The sequence below is a fragment of the Leptidea sinapis genome, chromosome 42 (genome assembly GCF_905404315.1).
Source record: "Leptidea sinapis chromosome 42, ilLepSina1.1, whole genome shotgun sequence".
NCBI lineage: Eukaryota > Metazoa > Arthropoda > Insecta > Lepidoptera > Pieridae > Leptidea > Leptidea sinapis.
In genome coordinates, this window is record NC_066306.1 from 4658708 (window position 1) to 4672797 (window position 14090).

Consider the following 14090-nt stretch of genomic DNA (forward strand, 5'->3'; position numbering starts at 1 on the left):
CGATTCAAAAGCACATAGTTCAAGCCTGCTTGAATAAAGTTTAAATGAGTTTGACTTCAAATTTAAGTAATTTTTGGCAAAATATCAGTTGCTCTGATAATATTTAGCCTATGTGTTGTCCCGACCTCATGTTACACAATACATGCAAAACTCTTATAAAATCTATTCAGTATTTTTTTGCGTTTTACTCGTATATACAAACAAACAAACGGACTTATAAACAAAAGCTCTATAAACTACTTTCTTGGCTTCGTTTTTGTTTATGAAACGCAAAGCAAATATTCTTTAAAAATAAAATCAGTCTCTTCAAACAAGAGCTTACTATAAAAATAAAAATTTGTGCTAATAATAAATGTTAGCGATTGCTAAACGGCGTTTAATATATCCTCGCTTCTGGACTTGAGCCAGTGTACGTAAGGATAGTACGAAGCTCTGTCTGGAATACAAAACTGTGCCCAATCTTAGAAAATGCTGACGCGTTTAATGGTCTGTAAGCTAACCAACCGGCTACCAATATTATATTGCTACGGTTCTCATAAACAAAATAATTCCTGGCAACTTATCAATTTATTTAATTTCTAATATAAGCTTACTCATGCAATTTATCCAAGTTCTAATGGCATGGGTTTCTTATAAAAAAGCGCGGTTAATTTTAAATGGATTATGGCACAGAAAAATCGAGTGCAGTTATTTGATAAATTTTTGTAGTTTGTGTTTGTTTAACAATGCTAGTTTAGTGTCTAGAATCTTAATTAAATTCCTTATAGAATAAGTGAATTCCTTCTACAATAAGTTAATTTAATTCCGTCATAACTATGAACTATGAAGCTAGCACGACATAAGAATTTAAAATTAGAGTTAGTTACAGAAATTTATTTTCACCATGTAAAACTAATGTAAATTTAAAAATTACGTGCTTATGAATAGAAGTAAATTTATGTTTGAAGTTTTAAAAAATATAACCATTTTCGTTTTATGTCCTTATAAGGGCCAGCTGTAGCAATAGTGCATGTATAATCGTGATAACACGGTTTCAAGTTTTAAGTGATTTTTAAGATGTTTACTCAATTCTTATATTCTTAATAAGGTGATGACGATGTATATACATAGGTACATAAGTGAATTTGCCAGAAACTGTCATAACCATAATGCTAAGGAACAAACATAAACTTATTATGCCTACTAATCGGCTAAGTTGGGAAGGTAAGTCTTTTGTGGGGCTTTTACAAAAAGATCCCAAATAATGTTCAAAACAAATGTATTACGAAATTCAAAAGAATTGTTAAAAAATGTTTATGTGGTAAAGGTTACTACTAATATAAATGACTTTCTTATGTATATGTAAATACAGATTGGGAATGGAGCGACCGCCATCAGGCTATTAAATAATAAATTTTATTGTACTATTTTACAATGTAACCATATTTTTTATAACAAAACAGAAGCCCACTGAGTTTGTTGCACCCGTTCTTCTCAGGTCTGAGGCATACCTTTTGGTTTGGGTGTCAGTTTTTGACTTTCAATAAATGATATTATTAAAAAATCATATCTTTTTCATAGAAAAGGAAATCCTACCTATTATTGTCAATAATCATATTAGTGCTATCGATTATTTGCAATTCCTAAAAAGTGAAAAGAGTAAGAACTCTTGACTCTGCTCGAAATATATCAGAAAATGTTTCAAACTAAAAATACAGGCAGCCTTAAATCCTAGTTATTAGCTAACATTACATGAGACTTAATAATTAATGCTTTATGAAATGTGGTAGCAAGGTTGACACAAAAGCCGGATTATAAAGGTCTAATTTGGTTACATCAGAATTATTAATATTCAGTTCCCTGGCTACGCTACGTAATATAGGTACCTTAAAGGCTATTGAATTCACCTATATTATGAATGGCTTATATTTTAACTAACCACAAAAAAGGAAATTTCAGCCTCCAGTTTTTATATTGTTTATTGTCAGCTTATCGTTAATCTTGACCAAGGTTTGGTAATTGAATAGGAATTTGGAAATTTACTTTCCGCAACAGTTTGAAACGAATGAAATTATTCGACGTACGAGTAGTCCTTAATCTAAGATGTGAGTCATAAAGCTAAGGATATATCCTTATAGTGAAAACTTATGGAAGTGTTGTACTGTTATCGGTCCTTGATAAATGTACGAATTAGAAGCGTCGAAACTGGTCAAAGTTATGTTTGAAGATTCTGTTACGATACATACGCCTTAAAAGTTTACCAGTGGGAGGCTCCATTGCTCCGGATGCCGGCTAGATTATGGGTACAACGGCGCCTTTTTCTGCCGTGAAGCAGTAATCTGTAAGCATTGTTGTGTTTCGTTCTGAAGGGCGCCGTAGCTAGATTAATTACAAGGGCAAATGAGACTTGACATCTTATGTCTCAAGGTGACGAGCGCAATTATAGTGCCGCTCAGAATTTTTAGGTTTTTCAAGCATCCTGAGCGGCACTACTTTGGAATGGGCAGGGCGTATCTAATTTTCATAAAAAAAAAAGTTGATAATGTAAAAGGCGTATGGTTCATACAACGTACCATGACCGTTCTTGGATCATGTCAGGCTATACATCTTATAAATGGAGAGCCGTTTTATGCCTTCGGTCATACTGCAACATCTAAACCGATTGGAATAATACTTATACCCTAAGATGCAGCATGTTTCAGAGAAGGTTTTAATGTATAGTGAATACTTATCCGAAATCTATTGCCCAATTATTTGCGCATTTACCATTAAAGAACTTTATTTGTCGTCTTCAGTGATATTCTATCCGACAATACCTCCCTTAAAAGGTGAGGTGAGGTATCGGAATATTAGATCTCGAAATCTCGAGGGATTGCAAATTCCGCGGTCATCTGGAAGGCAAAGCCAAGTTGGCTTCGAAGAAGCTGGGCGTCATAAATAGAGCGCCACTAATCATTACCAGCTGGATGCGTGGTGTTACTCCACTTTGCGGTTTTTCCATTCATAAATTAAGAATTTTTCTTCCACGTACAACCAAGCTGTGGAAAGAGCTTCCTTGTGAGGTGTTTCCGGGACGATTCGACCTAGGTACCTTCAAAGAAAGCGCGTACACTTTTCTTACACTACGGTGACGCTTCTGTTATTCTCTGGTGCTGCAAGAGACCGCCCACCTGTGTGGTCACCTAACATCAAATGACCCTTACGCTCGTTTGTGTCATCAAAAAAAAAACAAGACTTTTGAGTACTTCTGTTGATTAAGTATAATATTTTAGTACTAAATGTTGATTTTACAGAGTGGCAAAGTGGCACTTCTTCTTATAAATGCTCAATCTTCCTGTGGTGAATAGTAATTTTAATAACTGTGACTTTTTTTAACTTAGAATGTGGCGAGACGAGAAGCATGTTAACCTGATGATAAGTCATAAGCCGCCCATAGTAATGCCGTAGTAGTACTGCTCCTATTCTTGATTGAACCCAAAATTCTGTACAACATCGGAATTGCGTTCGTTACTCAGAGACATTATAATATTCAGTCTCATTAGCCTAGTGATTTCAAAAGCCAAGGCAACCTCCAAACGAGACACAATAATGCTTGCACATCAGTGCTTTAAGGCAGAAAATGGCCCACACAGCCGATATTCGTACAAAAAAAAGCCTTCCACTGGCCTCTTCTACACTCATACGTTGTATTTTTAATATTACTTTGACTACATGTATGATCTTACTTTATTAGGGGACTCACATATCCGGATAGCATATAAAACAATCAGCCTAGTATCGTTAATTTGCTCCTAAGAATTGAAAAATTCCATTACTTTGTCATGGATCGCATAATCAGAACTTATCAACAAGTATATTCTTTCCAATAAAAAAAGAATTATCGAAATCGGTTCACACAGTCGAAAGTTCTGAAGAAACAAACATAAAAAACCATACCGACGAATTGAGAACCTCTTCTTTTTTTGAAGTCGGTTAGTTATATAAATTAAGTAGAATGTATCATTAAACCATAGCAGGTCACACATTACAATAACGTTAACACAAATGGACGACATCAAAGCTATAACACTGATGTAGGTAATTGTAATTGCCCTGTTTCAACAAACGAGGCTTTATGGCCAACAAAGGTTGCCACAGTGACGAATGTTTAGTATACTCAGAAATATAATACGACAAAAGATTGGTCAATAATTTACTCTTTCATCCTTTGTTATTAAAATTACGATTAGGAAAGGTTTTGTTTGACGATTATTGTTACTGTTATGAATTGGTTAAAGCATGCTTGTAGCTAACAAATTATCTAATAAATATAAAGCCATTTTCTTTCAGACTGCGAAAACTACTGAACCGACCGGAATAATATACAGTGATTTGCTAGCTATGCAAATGATATAATAATTTCAGATTGTAGATTAAAGAGGATAAAAAATCGAATCGAGTATCACTTGGATATCAAAGTCAAAGTCAACTTTATTCGAGTAGGCTTAAACTAAGCTTTAAAACGTCACTACTAATATTTATTTTACTGAATCTACCATATATTCAGAAAAAGTAGAGCTCGCGATAAGAACATATAAGAAACTCAGCGGCCACTCTTTTCAATCAAATAGAATTTTACAATGGCTGTAATATACATAACAAATTAGTTTGTAAGGTGCTTCACCTAATATATGAAATATATGAAATTATCGTATATTGGATGCATCAACCTTTAGACCTTCAACTAATTGTTTGTGTAATGTTTCGTGAACATAATGGTCGGTATTACTCTCACAATTAGTAATTGCATCTAACAAATACAATGATTTATTAACTGTAACAGCTAGACCTGGCACCACAAGCAGCACCCGTTCACGAGTTGACGCATTGTCCAGCCATCGTTACCTCCGCACATATTTGAGGGAAGGAGATGACCCGCTTTATGACGCCATTCAGTGAGCATGACGAACCATGTTATAGTATAACTACGCATGATGACATCCCCACCATCTGAATGTGTGGTGTTCCTCTACAGTGCAGTTTTCAAGAACTTTCTGCCGCGAACCACCTAACTGTGAAATCAGCATCATTGTGCGGTGTCACCAGGACGATATGACATTAGTTAAAAAAAATGCGTACACCTTTTTAAAATACCGTCAACTCTCAAGTCATTACTCTGGTATTGCAGGAGTATGTAAGCGGTGATTATCACTTAATATCAGAAAACTGGTGGTTTGTTTGTCCTCCTATTCCATAAAAAACTTGGGTTAGTTTATGCCTGACGTTGCTCAATTAAAAAAGTGATGAATAAAAATATAGCAGAGATTCTGAAATATAAAGAGAAAGTAGTATTAATAGTAATTTTTTTTTTCTCCTCAAAATATTATTTGTTGGCGTCAATACAGTTTTTCCCTAATAGTAAAAACAAGACATTCTTCGGGATACGTCGACTGCCATTGGATTTGTGACTCACCGAGACACATACGTCTTATATACCATGCACACACAAATCGGCAAGCGTCGCAAATATGTCGGTAATAGTGAGTCATACATCTTTGGCGTTTCGTGTCGAGACACTTGGTCTGTGGGGCCCAGAGACGCGGATAATGTACAAAAAAGTATATTCGCGCCTCAATAGCGCTACTGGAAGCCCAAGCGCTGGCAGCTATTACGGTCAACGGATCAGCTTAGCTATCCAATGCGGAACTGCTGCCAGTATTCTTGGTACGCTTCCACGTAAATAATATATAGGTAGTCAATTAGGAAGCAAAGTTATTTCAAAATATTAATAAATATTATTTAATTATAATAAATGTGGTGTAATTTAGATTTATCTTAAATAAAATTTATGCTCAATATATCTTCGGAGTCCAGCCAAGACAGTCAGTTCTAATTAATATTATGAAGAATTATAAATATGTGTCCATTAATATATATTTTTTGAAGTTAAAAGTACTATAGGCGGGCTGTGCTGTGGTGGTATACAATGAGACCGAACTGCCACACTATACTGCGTAACGCTATTACGGGTTAAGACAGCTCGAGTCGACTAATAGCTTCAACACATGATCAGATTTGGTTCGGCCGCGAACCAACGCACGAATTAAGTTGTTGAGCCAAGGTTTATTTAAAAAAATATATATATTTATTTCAAAAATTACATTGCAAGCCAATAATCTATCTAGCAATACAATAATCTATCTACTAACTAATTAGAATCCATATATACTTACTTTAATGCTTACAACTAAATATTCCCCACTCTGATGTACTAATTAAAGTGCTGAGGTGGAATTGCACCTAAAGCTAATTTGGGTAGGACTGTCACTCTTAACTCCCCCCTCCTTAAGCGAGAAATTATCGGAAGACTTCTTAGGCTCACGATAATTTCCAAAAAAATTGAATTTATTTAAAACAAAAATGACAAATAAGAAAATAATAACATATAAACTTAAAGTCCATACACTAACTTTGTCCATCACCACATATTCTTGAATTTTATTTTCACTAACACTATATTTAGCACTGTTCATCATTTCTTTCACATCACTGAAGTCTACATTTCGAAGATCAAGTTGTTTTTCTCTTGTCGTCAGTATTCCACGTAGATTTGGCATTGATATTATTGAAATTTTATAGCTTATATCTGTAGAATTCAAAGATGGTTCAATGAAAGTATTGCCAATTTCAGTTCTACAAGATTGATCTGGGGAAATAATATACGTTCCTTGTAATTCATGTCGCTGTACTTCTTCACCACAATACTCTGTAATTACTGAATTTTCTTCTGTATAGAGTAACCAATGATGGCTGTATACCTTTTATAATTTGGTACTCTCGATTTTAATTAAATGATGAGAACAGTGATTGTATTTCTTTAGCATCATAATTTCTTCTATACAAGTTTCCTCAGGATATGGAACCATATTATCTTCCATGCATAGATATTTGGAGTCTTCTATTTCCTCACATGGTTTTACGACAGGTCTGAACTTCAAACGATTCACCATTATGAATGGATACTTAGGAATTATTGTAAGGGTTTCATGTGTTTTGGAATCAAAAATGGGAATAGGAATTATTTTATAAAATATATAATTATCTTAACCTAACCTATCTATATCTATCTAACCCGTTGCTTTGTGACTTAAGAAGTTCAATATTTGAATTGAGACCTTCTGAAACATTGACAAATTTAGTAAAAGCTTTTTGCATTAATGAGACTCGTTGTTCCACTGAATGTTCTTCATTTTTTAATTTGATTATTTCAAAATTGTAATATTTAGCTTCCTGCTCATCCAAATTGCCTGAAATAACTTTAACTAAAGATCATAAAGGACTAAAAAAAGCTCTTTTTACCCTTTTGTATGGTAAAATTTGATTTAATCTATCCTCTATTAAATGTATTAATACTAACGTTTGCTCGTCTAATCCTAATAAATCATTCTTATTATACTCTTCTTTATTTAAAACATTGATTAAACTTTTAAATTGTTGCTTATTTTTAAATATTTCCGAAGCTAAATTACCTAAATCTAAGCTTTAAATATTGTCCAATGATTACTCTTCATCACTGCTGTTCCCACTTTCAATGCTGCTATACCTGGACTGTTGTTCATATCCTGAAGTTCCAGGTTTAGGACTACATGGTTCAGTGCTATCAACACTAACCCTGACCTGTGGAGGACCTTTAATATTTTTAATTTCGACTCTCGTTTTTCTTTTATTTAACTCTACTGGTATAATATTTCTAATGGGTTTGTCTATTACTTTTGCTTTTTCGAATCTAGGCAAAAATTTTGATTTCCTGGTTCTAGTATTTTTCATAAAAATATTATCACCTATTTTAATCTCAGGGGCTTCTTCACCCTGTTTCTTATTTCTAACTTTAATTTTATCCTTTTCTAATTTTTCTGCGACATACCCATACAATACCCTTAATCTTTTCCTATGATTTTGTAAAAGCTTTTGAATTAAATTCCGTTCCCGGTCAATATCAAACACATTTCCTGAATCAGAATGTCCAAAAACTAATTCAAATGGGGCAAAATCGGTTGCCGTTTGAATACTATTATTATATGCCATGATGGCATATGTCATGACGGAACAAGCATCTAAATCAGTTTTACCATATTTAGCTAATCTATAAATTTCATTAATTGTTGAATGAAAACGTTCTACGATTGCCATGGAACTTGGATTGTTGGGTGTTCCTATATGCAATTCTATTTTATATAAATTTAGTAACTCTTTTATTAATTCATTATTAAATTCTGTACCGGAGTCACTGTTTATCTTTTTTGGTATCCCATACATGCTAAAATATTTAATTAGTGCCCTAACTACTTCAGGTGTGCTACGATTTGGGATATTAATTGCTTGTCCTAACTTACTAAATGCATCTACTAGTGTTAAATAATAGTTGCCTTCTATAAACAAAAGATCGATGAATATTTCTTGAAAAGGTGAGTTCTGATTTTGCGTTAATTGAATAAGTGGCTTTATTGGTTTTCTTTCATACTTCATTTTCTTACAGTGTTCACAAGCATTTATAATAGCTGTGATAGTTTCTCGCATATTGCACTACCAATAGTGTCGCTTAAGTTTAAGAAAAGTTTCATTGATACCCCTATGGCATGTTTTGCCTTCATGAAATTTAACACAATATCTCTTTGATCCTGTTCTGAATCTGTTAAGTTAACTAATCTTTCTGTACATTCTGCTAACTTTACAGTACCTTTCTTAAATAGTTTAATGACAACTTTAGAAAACGTTTTCTGAAAAGTGGACATTCAAAATAGATAAAATATTTATTTTTTGGATTAATATATTCTTTAAGGAAATCTTTTACTAAATTATCTTTATTTGCTGGTAAATGTACCTCTAAGATGCGTTTTTTAATTTTTTGATATTAAATTTGCATCTGATACTACTGTATGCATTTGATACTAAATTTGCGGTAACCCCGTCATCTGAATCCTGATTATCCACAATATTTGGCTCTATATTTTCTTCTAAATCAGAAATGCTCATTTTATCATTATTTTTATCGAGTTCCATGTTTATTTCGTTTACAAATTCCCTAAGACGTTCATAATCATTATCAATATTTACTAACATTGATTCTTTATCGTCGTCCATGGCATTAAGCCTTATTCGCGATAAAGCATCTGCGTTAGAGTTTTGCGATCCTTTCTTATATTTAATTTCAAAATTGTATTCTTCTAACCTCAAACGCCAACGTGTTAATTTACTATTGAGTTCTTTCAGTGAATATAACCATGCTAAAGCCCTATGATCCGTATATATAACAAATTTATTTCCATATAAGTACGGTCTAAAATGCTTAACTGCCCAAACAATGGCTAATAATTCTTTCTCTGTAGTACTATATTTAGCTTACTTTTACTAGCATATGCTATTGGTTTATCTGATCCTACTGACCCTTGTGATAAAACCGCACCGATTGCAAAGTTGGATGCATCGTTGGTTGAAATAAAAGGTTTCTCAAAATCTGGAAACTGTAATAGTGGAGCATTAGTAAACAGCTTTTTGCAAGGCTCAAAACATTCCCTATATTCGTTGTTAATTATTATACCATTCCCCTTCTTTAAACAATTGGGTTTTTGAAAAAAAAAATTATTGATTTTTTTTATGTATTTTATAACTTTATTATTAATAATATTGATATTAAATGCAAAAAACTTCAAAAAAAATTTTTTTCAATTAATTATAAACAATTAAAAATTGATGAAATTTAAATAAAAATCACGTGACTATAAACGCGCCATGATTGGTCACCATAGTTGTGACGTCATAATGTTATAGCTATTTAATAACAGTACAGCGTTTACGGCTATTACACGTGTCTAGACAATAATATTAAAAATTTATTGCTAAATACGAGTTGTTAGTTGGTTTCGATTAGCTATGTGTGATAAAGGATTTATTAAGGCAAAGTCTGATAATATTCCTGATGTTGATATATTTATGATCACCGATTTTTTAAAAAATGACGTTCGGTTTAATTCTGCTGAAGTTCGAGGTGCCAAGGCATCAAGGTAAGTTTGTTAAAAAATAATATAATAAATGAAAATATTTAATTATTTATTCTCCATTACATTAAATATAATTATTTATTTCATAAATTGCAGAGCATCTCGTGAGAGTTACGGCGACAAAGCTATAGGTTATGTTCAACTAAGTCGTAAAAATAATATTTGTATTGTGAAAGGACGGGTATGTCCAGAACACCGAGTTCGGAGTAAAGCTTATTCATTTTATTATTATTATTCATATTATTTACTGAACTTAACTTAAATATATAATAATTATTTGATTTATATACTTAGATAAATAATAATTAATAAAAATGGTATTAAGAAATACTTACATCGAAATGATCTTCACAACAAAAAAAATTCGATTTTGTTTGGGGATTATCGCGGTGCACTGCTTGAAACCATTTATTTCGACGTTTGTCATCTTGGGGAACATTTAAAAACATTTTATCAGGAGTTGCCTTTGTAGTATTCTTACATAATGGTACAAAACAAGAACGATAACTTTTGAGGTTCGACATTTTTAATATAAATTTAAATATTTAATAATGACAACAAAATTAAATAGATCAAAACACTGTATTTATTATTTTTCTATCAACTGCAATGAGTGAAAACTAACATTATGACGTCACACGCGCTCAGGTTTGTTCGGGAGTTGTCGGCGTGTTTTCGGTACTGGATTCAAAAAATTTTTTTTATTTTGAAATAACTTTTGAATTATTGCGAAAAAAAAAAATAGTTTTGTTATAAAACTAATATATAATCTTTCCATTCTTCACAAAAAAAAATTTTTTTCAAAAACCCAATTTAGGTTTTTGAAAAAAAAAATTATTGATTTTTTTATGTATTTTAAAACTTTATTATTAATAATATTGATATTTAATGCTCAAAACTTCAAAAAAAATTTTTTTCAATTAATTATAAACAATTAAAAATTGATGAAATTTAAATAAAAATCACGTGACTATAAACGCGCCATGATTGGTCACCATAGTTGTGACGTCATAATGTTATAGCTATTTAATAACAGTACAGCGTTTACGGCTATTACACGTGTCTAGACAATAATATTAAAAATTTATTGCTAAATACGAGTTGTTAGTTGGTTTCGATTAGCTATGTGTGATAAAGGATTTATTAAGGCAAAGTCTGAAAATATTCCTGATGTTGATATATTTATGATCACCGATTTTTTTTAAAAATGACGTTCGGTTTAATTCTGCTGAAGTTCGAGGTGCCAAGGCATCAAGGTAAGTTTGTTAAAAAATAATATAATAAATGAAAATATTTAATTATTTATTCTCTAATACATTAAATATAATTATTTATTTCATAAATTGCAGAGCATCTGGTGACAGTTACGGCGACAAAGCTATAGGTTATGTTCAACTAAGTCGTAAAAATAATATTTGTATTGTGAAAGGACGGGTATGTCCAGAACACCGAGTTCGGAGTAAAGCTTATTCATTTTATTATTATTATTCATATTATTTACTGAACTTAACTTAAATATATAATAATTATTTGATTTATATACTTAGATAAATAATAATTAATAAAAATGGTATTAAGAAATACTTACATCGAAATGATCTTCACAACAAAAAAAAATCGATTTTGTTTGGGGATTATCACGGTGCACTGCTTGAAACCATTTATTTCGACGTTTGTCATCTTGGGGAACATTTAAAAACATTTTATCAGGAGTTGCCTTTGTAGTATTCTTACATAATGGTACAAAACAAGAACGATAACTTTTGAGGTTCGACATTTTTAATATAAATTTAAATATTTAATAATGACAACAAAATTAAATAGATCAAAACACTGTATTTATTATTTTTCTATCAACTGCAATGAGTGAAAACTAACATTATGACGTCACACGCGCTCAGGTTTGTTCGGGAGTTGTCGGCGTGTTTTCGGTACTGGATTCAAAAATTTTTTTTTATTTTGAAATAACTTTTGAATTATTGCGAAAAAAAAAATAGTTTTGTTATAAAACTAATATATAATCTTTCCATTTATCACAAAAAAAAAATTTTTTCAAAAACCCAATTAGTTAAAGGTCTTGTTATTTTTACAAAATCTTTAATGAACTTTCTATAATATCCGATCAAACCCAAAAAACTTTTAATTTCAGTAACAGTCTTAGGTAAAGGATAATTTAAAACTGCTTCGATTTTATCATTATTAGGTTTGAGACCTTCACTTGTTATAGTGTGACCTAAGTATAATACTTCCTTTCTTAAAAAATGTGACTTATCTAACTGTATTTTTAGATTTGTTTGACGAAGTCTATCAAAAACGGCTCTTAATTTACAAATGTGTTCCTCTAAACTTTTAGAAAAGATGATTACGTCATCCAAATATACTAAACAGTGTATTCCTTTCAACCCTCTTAGCACATTATCCATTGCTCGTTGAAAAGTTGCAGGAGCTGTTTTCAAACCAAATGGCATCCTATGAAATTCATAATGCCCAAAAGTTGTACTAAATGCTGTTTTTGGTCTATCTTCTTTTTCTACCTCTATTTGATGGTAACCACTAGCCAAATCGAGAGTAGAGAAGTATGTACTTTTTTCTAACATGTCAAATAAATCCGTAATGTTTGGAAGTGGATATTTATCATCTATTGTAATATCATTGAGCCTTTGGTAATCAATTACCATCCTCCATTTACGTTCTCCTAAAGAATCCATCTTTTTTGGTACGAGGTGTACTGGGGCACTCCAAGGTGAGTATGACTCTTGTATAATATTATCTTTTAACATTTTTGCAACTTGATTATTTATTTCTTTAGTTTGAACGGGAGGCAACCTATGAGCTTTTATATTGATAGGATCTTCATTAATTGTTCTAATTTTATGTTTCACTTGATTAGTGAAAGATAATGGAATATCTTCACAATAAAATATATCCTTATGTTCCCTACAAATCTTTTCTATGCTGATTCTTTCTTCCTTATTCATATGCTCTAAACGAATTTTATTTAAATTATTATTTAAAAGTTTTTCATATTTTCCATTATTTCCAGTGAAATTTACTGTATCTTTTCTATACTTATTCTCGTTATATGGTTCTACATAAAACGGTGATGTTACTAGTAAGGTTTGTTCTAGATCAGTACAATTTTGAATTACTGTAGAAGCAAAACCATTACTGCAACTCACTAATGGCGTTGGCCTTCCGTAAATTCCTTAAATTCTAAAACGGCATCACCTTCAAGTAAATTGACGGGGAGTTTGACCCGCAACTGACAGCGAGGTGGTAATATAAACTTTTCCCTAGCTGGAGGTGAATAAATTATGGGTATACTAGCATAATTCGTAAAAAGTGTTTGCGACTTCATATTTATTGTCGCACCTAATTGTTTTAATAAATCACTACCTATCAGACCATAGAATCGATTATCGACACTATATATATAAAACTTATGACTTTCATCGCAATTAAAAATACCCGGTAATCTAATATGAACCACTTCATTATGCTTGCTTGAAGAATGTGTACTCACAACTTCAAAAGGTTCATATTACTTAATTTCTGAAAAGTATGATTCAGCTATAAATGGACTAATAAATGACCTAGTACTGCCGGTATCTATCATAAAAATTGACCGTAGTTCTGGTATCCGTATGTGTAATCTTTTCTTTCGTAATCTTTTCGTACAATTTAATATTATCTTTTCTCTATTGGAGAAGCCAGTATGAGAATATTTCCCGACTGATCGTTAGAAGAATAACTATCATTATTAAATTGATTACAATTGTTATCATTAAATTGATTACAATTTTTATTAGCTGTAAAGTTTATTCGTCGAGAATTCACCGTTCGCATAGTGACATCAGTCTTTGACCTAGTTCCACCGTCAGTAACATGAGGCGGAGCATTGTCCGAACGATACTGATTCTGCATTTGCATTGTTCGATGCATTGACGTCTTATTGCTAAGCGTATGATGATTAAAATTGTTTAAATTGTCCATAGACCTATTACTTATAGATTGACATGAATTATTATGATTATGATAGTTTGACCTATTTTTATTATGATAATTTGATTGATT